Source organism: Paralichthys olivaceus, chromosome 10, assembly GCF_024713975.1.
Source record: "Paralichthys olivaceus isolate ysfri-2021 chromosome 10, ASM2471397v2, whole genome shotgun sequence".
In the NCBI taxonomy this organism is placed as follows: Eukaryota; Metazoa; Chordata; class Actinopteri; order Pleuronectiformes; family Paralichthyidae; genus Paralichthys; species Paralichthys olivaceus.
The window spans coordinates 16,935,470-16,948,449 of record NC_091102.1 but is presented as its reverse complement, the minus strand read 5'-3'; the positions used below and the strand labels follow the sequence as shown (position 1 = coordinate 16,948,449).

Genomic DNA, 12,980 nt, shown 5'->3' with positions numbered 1-12,980 from the left:
ATTTTGACACTGCCATGGCTTTGTGCTTGAACTTCGCCTTTGTGTATTTGTGTTTTTGGATTTATATTCTGTTAAATTGTTACCCAAGGTTGCGTGTCCCAGCCTCAGTTTAGTTAATTTCTTGCAATCCATTTTGTTTTGTTGTTTCCTCCTTTATTTTGAACTTCACTTCCTGTTCTTCCTGTGTCCTAATGTTGGTAACTTTACTTCCTCTTGTATTTCCTGCTTCCTTGATTACCTGCACCTCCATGTGTCACACCTGTGTTTCCTCCCTGCAGTATATAAGGTCAGTGTGTTTCTCGCTTGTCTTTGTCGTCTGTTCTAATCAGTATATTGTATCCAGCACTTTCCTGGTTTCCATAGTGTTTTACTTTTTGACCTTAATTTTGGCTGCTTCCTAGAATGTTAAGACTGTTTGTTTCTTCTGCATCTGATTCAAACCATAACTAACTAATTATTCAGATTTTGTCTTCTTTGTCTGAAATCTACTAACATTTACTATATTTGCAGAGATTTATATGGCAGTTAAATTTCCAGTAAACAACCAGGTGTCCAACACATAAGATTCCTTTCAAACAGTGAAGTGTGACAGAACACCATGGAAGCAGTAGTGCTGTGTGCTGTGTGGTAAACTACACACACGAAGTGCACACTGCACAGAGAGCTACAGATCTGGACAAAAACACTAAATTTTCATTTTCACTTACTGCTTAGAAAATAAGCGCCTTGCAGCATTTCCCCCAAACAATTCCAGATGGCATAACAGGCGAGTGAGAGGCATATTGCATTCAGAATTATTTGCATCCCAGCCTCTGACAATCCCTCTGTTCCCGTTTTACTTTGTAAGTCATCTGGATCACAAGCTCATTTCATTTAAAGTAGCTGGCGTATTCTAGCACACAATCCAGCTGTATTAAAAATGCAACTGCAACATATCCGCACAGTAGCACCTCCATGCATGTCACTGCGTCACAAGCCCCGACTTTATCCACGGGTCAATGTTATCGCTTAAGGTCTGTGAAACTGAAAAAAAGTAAAACAATTGCAGTTTTATAGAGGGGAGGGATAATATGTTGGCGAGCGTTCACCGAAAAGCTGCGCTGATGGCACGTCTGAAAAATGGGGATAAAATCGTTGAGTTGTCAGATTGCCACCTGGTATAACATACGAGGGAGGAAATGAGCTTGAAATCCTCATAAACCAAAAATGCGGCAGTCTATCATCAAAGTGCGATGAGAAGGGAAATGTTTCATGCAAGGTCACAGCGAAGCAAATGTGACATTAAAACAGCTCAAGACGTTAATTCACTACAAATGTGCCATTTATATGCCATGGAAAACTTACCTGACAAAATATGCCTTGTAAAGCTTTTCGGGAAAGGTCATTGTGAAGTTTCTGCAGCGGCATTAGGAACTTTTAGGCGTATTACTTTATTAAAGTGTTGACAGTAGACATCAGAAAAATAAAACAGTCCTCAGCACAGCGAGGTGGCGTTTCTTGGCAAAATATTTGATCAGCTACTTGCAAAGACATGATGGAGTCTAATTGCTATACACTGCCAACTGATGGCTTCATTTGCTAAGCTACTTATTTTATACTGCCAGAGTAATAAAAGAGCCAGGATTTATAGTTATTTATGTGGGCAAGTTCCTCTCCGCCATGCAGACATCCACTCCTGTGATTTAATGGTATTGTATAGAGGCTGAGCTGTAAACAGGCTGTGGAAAATTGGACTGAATTTAGATTTTTCCCTCCACCTCTGCACGGCTACTTCACTTGTGTTTCTCCTGCACCGGTAAGGTTTGTGAGTCCCGCCCGAGACTTGTTGATTCGTCATGGCCGGTGCAGCCCCGGTGTTCAGAGACGTTTAGCTGCGGAGGCAGTCAGGCGTGAGAGGGTCGGACCTGGGAAGTCTGACGTGTATGACCAAGACAATACCTGACCTTGGCCTCGCTGTGTGAGCCGGTTGACAAGGAAAGTGCTCCACTGTGAATGCAAATACAGAGGATGTGTGCAGAACAGAACAGGGCACAGGGAACACTGAGTCACCTCAGTCTGTATAGTTGCCTCTTTAGCATGCTGCTCAATCCCGAGCCATACTCTAATAATGCCCTTGTTTTGTGATAACAGCATTTCCGTCCATTAAGGGCAGACAACAAGCAAAATTTGAGCAGAAGGAAAAAATGAAGCAGGGGGCTGATTGAAGAATGTAAACTGGGATTGATGGTTTTAATCTGTTCTCTGTGGAGACAAATTTACACTCTCTGGGGTCCTCTCCAAAATTTTGCCGGAGGGGCCACACGGCACAGTGCATACTAACTATTTGTCAACAGCAGCACGCCATGCCTCAGTGCTGTTGTGGGGTCTGCAATGCAATGCATACAAATGCACAATGGTTGACTTAACCGGTGCAGTTTAAGTTTATTCTTCTATAATACAAGATTGTTTTTGCAGCTGGAGCGTCTCAGTTGAAATGCCCTTTTTTTTTTTTCATCCCATCCGAGAGTAATTGATTGGTACACCTCAATGTGAACACCAGGTATTTTGTGATTGTCTGTGTATCGTTTGATAAAGTTCAGGGGCAGTGAGTAACTCCAATGACCACAGTAATACTGAACAATAAAGCTGGTTGTCTGTGAAACCGAAACATGGAACTTAATATAACTCAGATGATCAAGGTTTAAAGAAATCTATGCTGATTAGATATGGTAACAAACAGTAGACTGCATGTGTCACAGTCACACATTTTACACATTTTGTTGTAGAGTCTTGCACGGGTACATTGTTGCAAACTCGCACCTGCACCAGCAAAGTTCTGAACCGGACACGATGATCTCCAAGTCAAATCCCGACTCACACTAACCCGTCATGGCCCACGACCTGACCCGCCACCTGTGATTAAACACACATGGCCTCATGTGTTGAGGTTGATGGTCGAGTTGGAAAAGTTTCTGTCAATTGTCTCTCTTGCATTGTGGCACTTTCTAGAAGCCACTGAAAACGTATTCACCGCAGGATATTTTTGTCTTTAAGTGATCCATTTTGATGTTGTAGCCAGTTGGGTGCCTATAATAACAGTTATCTGAGCAGAACAGAAGTGCTCAAAGGTAGTTTTCTTGGGCTTTCATAATAATATAAATCCTTGCAGCAGACTTGGCATCAAAGCTGATTTAGATGTTAAAAATACTTCACAATCATTTTAATTTCTGATTTCACCAGAAAAAAAACATACTTTCCTCACCTGCATTGATAATTTTATGATGTGCCCGCTCTAGTGAATTTTACATAATTCAATTTCTCATTCGTTGAACTATTTTGCAGATTATGTGTCAGGAATGCAACCTGGCGCAGCAGCTTCAGGTTTATTTTGTATTTTTTACACATACAGTATCTGCAGGGGTATGACAGTTGTTCTGTGGCTGAGTGCATCATGTGAACAGCAAGGCGTCCTGCCGCTGTCACCCCGGCACTAACATGCTGTTCTGACATGCATGGTGGCCTTTGTAGACATGGTGTAAGAATTATTTCAGTTTGAATGTCAATGCCACTTAATCATCATCATCTCTTCTTTTACAACTCAGTGTGAACATCCCTGATCGATGGGGCATTTAATGTTTGATCACAGTTGTCATTACTCTGGTGTGCACAGTCTTTATCATGTGTATCACAACACAAATGCTGCAAGTGTTAAGTCTCATCACTCTAATTGTGATGAGAGAAGCTTCCAGGTCGAATGTGGAAATGAAGAATAAATATATGATAATGAAAGAAGCTGTTGAGAAGGATCTTAAAGTTGAACACTGTCTTGAAGGGTAGTGCATTCCTTCAAATACAGTTATAAACAGTTATAGTAACTGTTGGGTTTTGATTAATGTCAAGTTTTGGTGCCATCCAGATGAAATTGGATTGATACAAAAAAACAAACCAATGCTTTGGAAAATTAAAAAAAATCTTTAACCTGACTAAAGCATGGTAAATATACGTTGTGCCATGCTGGTCTTTATGGGGATATCTTTGTATATATGCCTGTGAGATATCAGGAAGTGACATGCTTTTTAATTTGGCGTTCTACATTAAATTGAATTGAAAAGAATAATGTTAAACATGACAGTCAAGATGTAACTTAAAACCTGTAAAACTCTATTTGAGTAAAATCAAAGAAACTTTTTCAATCTTCTCAAATCTGTACTCCTTGTTCTGTTTTTCAGAAAAAGGCTTCACAGCATCATTTTACAAGAAATCAGCACACAAGCTGCTGACCTGCTTTCATGTAGCTCATTCTCATAGCGTATTTTCTCTGTTTCCCTTTCACAGCTGAGGGAAGTCGCTGTGTGGATTTCACGCCGTCATGCTGAGTCACTTTCCGGGGAGAGCATGGAGCGCTGTGCTTCTTGTGTGTTCAGTACAGAGCCAGCCTGCCCTGGGGGAAGAGGTGTCTTCAGAGAACTAGGTAACTCTCCGCTTATAGCTTATTCATCACAGTAGTGCTGAGACTGTAATGCTGCAGACTTTAAAGTGTATTTCCCATGAATACCTGAGATTTTAAATACAAACGCTGTGCCTAGACTAAGGCATCCTGTTTTCATTTTTCGAGGATGTAATTAGAATAAGCTTCAGACAATTACTCATACTTTAAATGGTTCACTGAAATGTAGTATATTTACTAATATGCAAATGTAAAAGTTTATGACCCACTTTGTCAACATGGGCGAGAAGAAAGGAGGTACATAACTGAGACAGTGACACTGTATTAAAAGATTATCATGCAATGGGAGAGAATTTGCATGTAAACAAGCGGTCGCACAGTATTGATTATGATGTGGGATTATGTTGGATTAGCGGCAGGATTTAGAGTTCCACTTCTGCATTAACTGCACACCTCTAGTCTTTAGGGAGTAGATGTGGCTTTTGAAACCAGAGTCTCTTGAAATCCAGAGTTTAACAACAACTGCAGGATGACGTGTATGCACACAGAGTGGAGGATAAACAAGCTCCTTCAGGTTTTACATTTAAAGTCGACTTAAAGATCTCAATGTGCTACTGATCACCAGCAGAAAACGGATGCAATACAGCATGGCCGCGACCTAACACACACAATTTGTAAGGGAGTGATGCTGAAAGTGCAATAAGAGTCCCTTCCAACTTCCTCTTTGGTCAGTGTGTACATAATTCAGCAGAATAAAATTGAAATTATGGAAATGATGTGGGGATCTGCAGAGAGCACTTCCAGCCATTTATAAAGACCTGGATTCACGTCACGTTTCCGCACCATTACAACTTTAATTTTACACGAACATTTAAGTGATACTAGAGGAGATTTTCCTTTTGTTATTGCCCTGTTTGAGGCGCTGCTGAAGGTACCATAGCTATTATCACATTTTTAATAAAGTAGTGAGAAACCACTGACTGCCAGGATATTTTATGGATTACTATTACTGTCAGTTAACAGGGCATGAGAGATATCGGAGTGATCTCAGACTGATGCTGGTAAATGTGTCTGTGTGTATTCCACAGCTTGATGTGCGCTCATCAACACTATTAATTGTCTGACATAATATAGAACTGTTGTGTGTTATATCCCAGCTCTGAGACTAAAGCAAACACAGGAAGAAACACAATCGCTTAGCTAAAATAAAGAGATTTGATTCAACAAAAAGTAATTTTCATTTAACTAAGATAACAAAATAGTGAATTTAACTAATAAGACTGGCAGGAGACAAAATGAAGAACACAAAACTAGACACAGAAGTTGGTGTGGTGCAGAGGAGGGAGCTCATCTAAAAGCCAGGATGAGCAGGTCTTTTATATTCTATGTGGGAGGCAGTGGACAGCTGCCTCCGCCACCCAAACCAGGAACCTGCAACAGACACACAGGTCCTGGCCGAGGCCCTGTGCTTTTAGGTAGCTGTTATCAGCCAAAATGTTGTTTGGACCTAAAACACCTGCAACACTGTGTGTTTTGTGTGGAGAAATGTTCGACTCGAGTGATAGAAGAAACTAGTCTGATTGTAAATGGTGAGGTAATTCGTTGTTGGATAAAGCTATAGATGTGATAGCCAATGGGCTCCGAGATTAGATTTTGAGCTGTCTGGTACACAGGTGATTAACACATCAAGTTGGAAACATGATCGTGTCCAGCCTTAGAAGTTAATGGTAAAATCCCAAAGCGTAGCGTGGCTGCAGCCTGAATAAAGTCCATTACAGTCATCAAAACATTTCAATTACTTTATTTTTGGCCACAGTCCTCAGCTGGAGGAAGTCCACGTCACATAAAAACACACCTCAACACCCACTGAATTAAATGATCACTTTTTGTGGACACTTTAATGATGCAAAAAAGGTAGAGAAGACCTGGGAGTGTAGTCAAACATTCGCTGTCTCTGAAATGGAGTGAAATACGCTTCATAAATCACTCCGAGGTTCTGCAGGGAGGAAGGAGAGTTTTTACTCTGCGTTTAACGTTAAGGGTGATACAGGAGTGACATGAAGATGTTTGATAAACGCCGGCCCTGGACTGTCTGTCAACACTGTCACTCCTTGTTTAATCCTATCAGCAATAGCAAACAAATACTTCTAGAACAATCTTGAAAATGTATATTTGATGTGATCCAGTGGGAATGCCATCAAACGATTTGTGGTTAAGTGAGTGCATCTTTTAATATAGCTTATCCACTGCCTCTATATTATAGAAAAGCCTCCTCCTGGAATTAAATACCTGCTGTGTTTTTCAATAGCACTGTTCCATTTCTTAAACACTTTGATTACACAAAGCAGACCACTGTGTTTCCATTTACTGGAAATAAGATCATGGGTCATAAAATGGTTCTACATAATCAGACTGGTTATAGCTCAGTGTTTGGTCACCTGATGATTCATTGGAAAAATCAGTGTGGCTTGTCAATCTTATGTTTGTCTCTGATTCAGCTTTGTGTGTTATGATTTGGACATGGATTATGATGGACAGATGTTTTTACTGAGCACATAGGGACAATAATATCTATCTATATGTGTCTTGAGCTTAGTGTTTTTGTGGTTGCCATGCCTTAAAATATTTGTAATAATCCATTATACAACAGATAGTTTTGATCTGGTCATTTGAGAAGGCGTTCAAAGTATAACAGTATAACATTAACTGGACTCTTGTACGGTGGCTGTGAGAGGTCAACATGCAAATGGACAAATTGCAAACAAATGGAAAAAACAATTTTAAGAGCAAACATGCTCCTGGCTCCTCTTACAAGCAATACATGAATGTGCTGCATTTGCTTAGATGATGGGGTTGTTTCCAGTGATGGACCTCGCCCAAGTTAATCATCCAAGTCACAAAACACTGAACAAGCATGTCCAAGACAACTGTTGCCTGTGATGCAACAAGCAGCATGTCTGTTTGTTTTGTGAGAAACCTTTCCTGCGTTGAGGTCTCGGGATCAGCATACTTCATACATGCAGCACTCTGCTTTACAGGTTTTCTGATAAGCATTAATTATAATAATGCTCATGTGTCTGTCTGTCTTAGATTGTAACAAATTTAGAAACTAAAAGACGAACAAGTTTTTATTAATTGTCATCTGAAGAGGAGCGAAAATGATGCTTTAAGAAATGAACCCTCTCCAGACTTGGATAACAACATAAGACTGAGCTGAATGCAGTCATGAGTCAGAAAACTAAACAAAGGGCTTCAGAGCATCAACAGCTACCCTTGACTTTGGCCGGGAAAGGCACATGTTAAAATAATCTGCAACACTAAATCCTCAAAGGTTTATTAAAATATTCAGTTAAACTTTGGATACAGGGGCAAAGACCAACTCATTTATATTTCGTCCTAATATTCAAATATGAAACAAATGAAAACAGTTTCAAATATCCACCCAGAAGAGAAAATCAAAGTTTGTTTGAGGAGCCAAGAAATCACCTCTGCCCAGCAGCAACTCTCGAAATATACCTGAGCCAAATTACACCTGGTGCAGGAGCCCTCTATCTGCAGCCCTGGAGGGTAATAGCTGGGACAGATTGCTTCTGGTATAGTGCCGTTCACCTGGGAGTTAACCAGCTGTCACAGATGTTACCTGGGATGTGCAAAGAGGCAGGGACACGTGCGGTGGGGTCCACAAGTCTGACACAAAGTGGTCTCACAGAGCCGCTGCCACAGAAACCGTCTGATGAGGGAGTCGAGGTGAGGGAAATCATGGCAGTGAGTGAGCATGGCTGAGATGCTTTGTACACTCTAAATAAAAAGAGACTACAATGTGAATAGTTATTTCAAATTAGTTGTTGAAAATAAAATTATGATTATTATTTGGCTATTACTGGATTCTCCAAGCACATGTACCACACCTCAAACAGACGAGCATCACATTTTAACCGGTAACTGGTGTGAGTGGGTTTTCAACAACTGCTCACTTGACCACGGAAAGTAGCTCTGCTTATTTCAATGACAACATACATTGTCATGCACTCACTTGTGATTGTGTTTGTGTTGTGGCTTCTGCATTCTGGTTTTCTGTTAATGCAGTGGTGTGAGACATCTCGACCCGGATCATAATATATATATTGAATATGAGTATGAGCCATATTGCTGCTCTGTTGAATGTATAATCTTATATCACAAAATTTCACCTTACTGTATTCATGTCATCCATTGCTACTACTTTGATCATCATCATGCCACTGTGAGATGGTTTACACCCCAAGTACATCACTGGTGTTTTTTATTCTTATTGTTCCTATAGTTTGATTTTATTTTGGTCTGTACATGCACTAACCCCTGTTTTCAAATGCCAAGCATTTGTGTTGGTATCAAACTGTTAGAAAATCATCAAATAGATATTGTCATAAAACAAATTTATAATGCTTATTTAATCCTTTATTCCATTTTTTCAACTTAACTTGCCAACCGAGAAATTATGTTTGATTTTTGAATTCGTTAGTGCAGCGTCTGTTCCTAACCTGCCTGTTTGAAGTGGTCTGTTCTCTCAGCCTGTGTTCATGCTCCAGAGCTACTTCAGAATCATTCCTTGTAATCAGTAAGTCCTCCTCAAACAGTTCTACAATATACTGTCACTTGAGCTGACACATTCTTCATACCATAGGTCATTCAACTTTTCAAAATAAAAGCTCTATATCAATCAGCTCAATGTGAAGCAACAAAACTAATGTTGTGCTTTTAATTTGAAGACAAATTGCCAAACAGGAAGTGAATCTATGAATGTTGTTGCCATGACGAATATCAGCAGCCACTACACACGTGAATGTGAGACATTGACGATTTGACCGACCACTGCTGTAGCTTATTAAAGGACATAGATTCTACAGGGTCCACGGCACACTAGTAAATACTGAACGTCTCACGTGTCCTAATCGCACCAAACATGCCATTGCACTTCCCAGGAATTCTTAGAATAAACTCGTCAAGTTGATTATATTAATAATTTTCAAGATGTTAGTTCCACATACAGACACAAAGATGTGTGGAATCAGTAGGTAGTCGGCAGTTCGATCCTCAGTCTTCCTCATCTGCATGCCAAAGAGTCCTTGGGCAAGATGCTGAACCCCATATTGCCCCTCATAGATCAATATAGAACCTGTATGAATGTGTGTGTTAATGGCAAACTGTACTGTAAAGCACCATATAAATACAAACCATTTACCATAAATGATCAACATCAGAAAACCCACAGAAGTGCTGGCAGCAGGAATGCCAGACCTTCACCGTCATCGTAACAACAATATAGGTAAAGAAAAGATAACATTGAGGTTTGGGATGAAACAAGTTTGTCCTTAAGGTTGTCATGGTTACAGTGATAAACATTAAGGTTTGGGATGAAATTAGTTTGTCCAAAAGGTTGTCACGGTTACAATTGCAGTTTTACACAGCTGCTGCTCAGCAAAGCTAAAATTTTTACAAACAGGAAAATGTTGCAAGGTTGTGGGATGCATTGCGACACCCTGTTGCAAATATTATAAGACATTTTGTTTATGCAAAGAAGAGATTCTTGCAGGTAGCCTCTGGTGACCCCTCTCTTCATCTTTAGCTGAACATTCATTCATGCTGCACACGCTGTCCTCAAAAGACAGACTGGAAAATACTTCACATGAAAGGAAAGATTTAAGGACTAAATATAAAGGAAATACAGACTCATGGATACACAAGCTTTGTGGCTCAACTGGACTGGATCTTCCTCAAGGTCAAGAACGGCTGCTTTATGTTTTTGTTTGAGCAACAGGGGCAGCAGACATGCACAGAAAAAGAGGAACTTAGCGAACAGAGACATGAACAGATCATGCTTCCTCAAGATTTGGCACCCGCTACAGACAGACACAATAGTGCCTCAATACATTTTAGTTCATCTTTTTCTTATAATTTTAACCAGGGTGATTGCATTACATAACATTACATTTCATTAAGCTGATGCTTTTATCCAAAGCGACTTACAATGAGCAATATAAGTAGAACTGACGTTTTTTTATTTATTTATTTTTACCAAGGTGTAGTCGGAAGAGATGTGTCTTTTGTCCACAGCGGAAGATGTGTAGACTTTCTGCTGTCCTGATATCAATGGGGAGCTCGTCCCACTATTTAAGAGCCAGGACAGCAAACAGTTGTGATTTTGTTGAGTGGTTAGCTCACAGTGAGGGAGCAGCAACCCGATTGGCCGATGCAGAGTGGAGTGGACGGGCTGGGGTATAAGGTTTGACCATGTCCTGGATATTGACTGGACCCGATCCATTCACAGCACGGTACGCAAGAACTAGTGTTTTGAAATGGATTCAGGCAACCACTGCCAGTGAAGGGAGCGGAGGAGCGTTGTAGTGTGATAGAATTAAGGTAGGTTAAAGACCAGTCGAGCTGCTGCATTCTGGATGAGCTGCAGAGGTCAGATAGCACTAGCCAATAGACCAGCCAGGAGGGAGTTGCAGTAGATGTGTTCTCTCGTTGAAATGTAATTACCAGACCAAATGCAGGCCCATACCAAAAAAAGATTTGTATGATATACACCCTGCATACATCAAAACAAAACCTTTTTTAAATTGCACATGAAAATTAAACATGTCTGTTTTTAATGAGGGCATTATCCTCTGAATCATCTTAGATAAATTGCCTCACTTCAGACAATACAGTACATTCTCTATTTCTCACTGAATCAGGTTAGGTGCGATGCACAATCAACACTTATAGAAGGCTCTCCTGCTAAGTAATGTTTTCTCCTGTTCCTGTAGAGAAGGCAGGCAATGTGTGAGGAGCAGCTGCGATACTGAATCTCTAAAGGGTAGAGACACTGACCTGACTGTCTTTTAAGTAACAGGCTGTAACCTTGTCATCTGCAGACTGACAAAAATCTCTGAATTCCTCATATTTAGTCACAGTAAATATGATAGTTTCATTTAATTGGTGATAATAACACACATATTATAATGAGACATAAAATAGTGGAGGAGTTTATTAGTGTGTGTGGATTTTAATGAGCCAACTCATAATCTGGGTCACACTTGGGATCTAGTAATTTCATAATGGCTAAACATTAATGATTCCTCTATTGTTGACTTGGCTTTCTCTGACCATCACTTTACAGTTTAATGTTTTATTTTATCCTGCCATTTTACATTGAACAAAAAATAGACTGTCTTACTCCTGAGGTGACCTCAGATTTCTTAGCACATAACACCAGACAATCAGATTACATCCATTCCATCCGCTGTTGACATCCGCGTGATGCTTTTTACAATCAGTTGGTTACAGCCCTTGATGCTGCGGTTAGAAAACACAGTTAAAATAAGGAACATGCCATGAAAGAGCCATGAAACCACTAGATTGAAGCAGGCCTGTCAGACTGCAGAGGTTACATATATAGATAGAGAGATTTTGAACATCTTCGATCATTTCTTTACATACCATAATGAGCATTTTCTTGGTTAAATATGATGCATCTGTAGATTACTTAAAGGAGAAGACGTCCAACATCAGGTCTGACACTTCATCCAGTGTGAAGACCTGCTGGACAGTTTTAGGCTGGTGGATGCTGTAATACTCAGGGAGGTGGAAACAACACTGAAACACTCCATGTGTGTCCCGATTCCAACCTCGTTTAAAAAAAGAAAAGTTTTAAATCCAGTGTCTGAGTGGGATTTAGCAATTTTGACTCAATTAAATAAGATTTGTTCCCTCAGCATTTAACCCAGCAGTTAAGACAGCACACAAGCCTGTTTAGTTCAAAAGAATTGCAGCACTTAGAGCTCCAGCTGCTTTTGATTTAAAAAAACAACCTGTGAGGTTCTACCAAGTTTGATTTTATGGCCCCTTCTTATTGATAATGTTCAATGGTTCCAAACCTGCCTTTTATCAGCTCAGAACTATTTTTTTAAACATCTCTGAGAAAAGTCTCTCACACCCTGGAAATGAATGCTGCCATCTACGGAGTCTGCGCAGTCGTGATCATGGTGTGCAGCCGTGGTATATTGAGACACGCTCCACTAATCACGATCAAGATGCTTTGGCTTTTCTTTTCAGGAGCTTTCATGTCATCCATGTTTATACACAGACTATGCAATGCATAACAGTTCGGTTTTTAAGCAGATGCAGCTGCCTGCTGTGAACCTTTTTATAGGATGCATTCATTCTTAAGAGATATTGATTGAGGCAGCTTGGATTATTAAGCAAGTTAGAGTTGGACACAGCAAGTTCTGTTGAGAGTTGTGTGAGAGGGCAAGTATGTAGATGTGCCAAGTTAAATAAAGCCATACTAAGAATCTGATTCGACAATAGATGGGGTAGAAAACGTGTGAAAATGCTCACAGTGTGGGCAGCAATATTTAACAGTAAATAGAAAATATTGACTTTATCTGACTTATGAGTTAAAAGTTTTGGAAGTGGAAGACAGTTAAAGTGTTGACACACTTTGTTTTGATCGCGCTTTCATTGTCTCTTCACACACACACAGAGAGTTCCTAATGAAGCCCAAGCAGAGGAGATGGATCCAGCGTCA

At 40.1% G+C, this 12,980-nt stretch overlaps 1 long non-coding RNA gene across 1 annotated transcript in view; it reads left to right on the top strand.

The window, feature by feature from the left end:
• Positions 1-232: 232 nt before the first annotated feature.
• The window catches only part of LOC138411838 (uncharacterized), a 48,354-nt gene continuing 35,606 nt past the window's right edge, over positions 233-12,980 (top strand). Inside the window, exons 1-2 of the long non-coding RNA XR_011244327.1 lie at positions 233-286; positions 4,315-4,450. This is a non-coding gene — a long non-coding RNA (uncharacterized lncRNA). The remainder of the gene's footprint in view (positions 287-4,314; positions 4,451-12,980) is intronic.